General features: G+C 40.4%; 1 non-coding gene across 1 annotated transcript; it reads right to left on the bottom strand.

Annotated features, from left to right (window-relative positions):
- Nucleotides 1-264: 264 nt before the first annotated feature.
- On the bottom strand, nt 265-371 carry LOC133793283 (small nucleolar RNA R71). The gene has a single exon (XR_009874735.1). It is a non-coding gene; the product is annotated as a small nucleolar RNA R71 (small nucleolar RNA).
- Nucleotides 372-1,014: the final 643 nt, after the last annotated feature.

The following is a 1,014-nucleotide window of genomic DNA, read 5'->3' as shown; positions in this document are numbered from 1 at the left end:
CTACAAATGGTGCAATCCACTGTCCAATTTGGTAGGTTACCCACTGAGGATCCTAACTTGTAGATAGCCAATTTCCTAGAGTTGTGTGAAACTTTTAAGATAAACGGGGTGAGTGATGATACTATTCGACTAAGATTGTTCTCGTTTTCATTAAGAGACATAGCAAAGAGTTGGTTAATTTTACTGCAAGCCAATTCTATTACAACATGGGAGGAACTAGCCCAAAAGTTCCTTTCAAAGTTTTTCCCTCCAGCAAAAGCTCTAAAGTTGAGAGAGGAAATTAATAATTTCTACCAGACGGAAGGGGAATTTTTGTATGATGCATGTGAGAGATTTAAAAAGCTATTAAGGAATTTCCCTCATCATGGTATAGAGAAGTAGATGCTGGTTCATAATTTTTACAATGGCTTAAATGGTACTGCTCGTACCATAATTGATGCAACAGCTGGGGGTGCGTTCATGAGAAAGAGTGCTAATGAAGAATACAAATTACTGGAAGAAATGGCCCTGAAAAACTAACAGTGGCCTACTGAGAGGGGACAGACAAAGAAGGTGGCTGACATGATCGAATTAGATGTTATCTCAATACTTGCAGCTCAAGTGGCATCCTTAACAAAACCATTACAACCTTCCATCTCAAGCCATGAAAATACAAAATATATGGGAGGCATGTGGGAGTACCCATCCATTAAATCGGTGCCCTACCTTAGATATGAATAATATGCCCATAGAGCAAGTGCAAGCCATAGGGAATTTCCAAAGGCCAACTAATAACCCCTTTACAATGTCATACAACCAAGGGTGGAGGAACCACCCTAACTTCTCATAGACGAATAACCAAGTCGCACAACAACATTTCCCTCAAAATCAGCAACAGTTCCCACCTCCACAGCCACAACCACAATAGTCTTTCCAACAACCTCCGCCTAGATTCTATCAACCACATGCTAGACCCTCACAGCAAAAAACTTTAATAAAGTAGCCTGAAGCACAACCTCATGTACTGAACCAGTT

This window comes from Humulus lupulus, chromosome 7 (assembly GCF_963169125.1).
Source record: "Humulus lupulus chromosome 7, drHumLupu1.1, whole genome shotgun sequence".
In the NCBI taxonomy this organism is placed as follows: Eukaryota; Viridiplantae; Streptophyta; class Magnoliopsida; order Rosales; family Cannabaceae; genus Humulus; species Humulus lupulus.
This window is presented reverse-complemented; position numbering and strand designations above follow the sequence as displayed.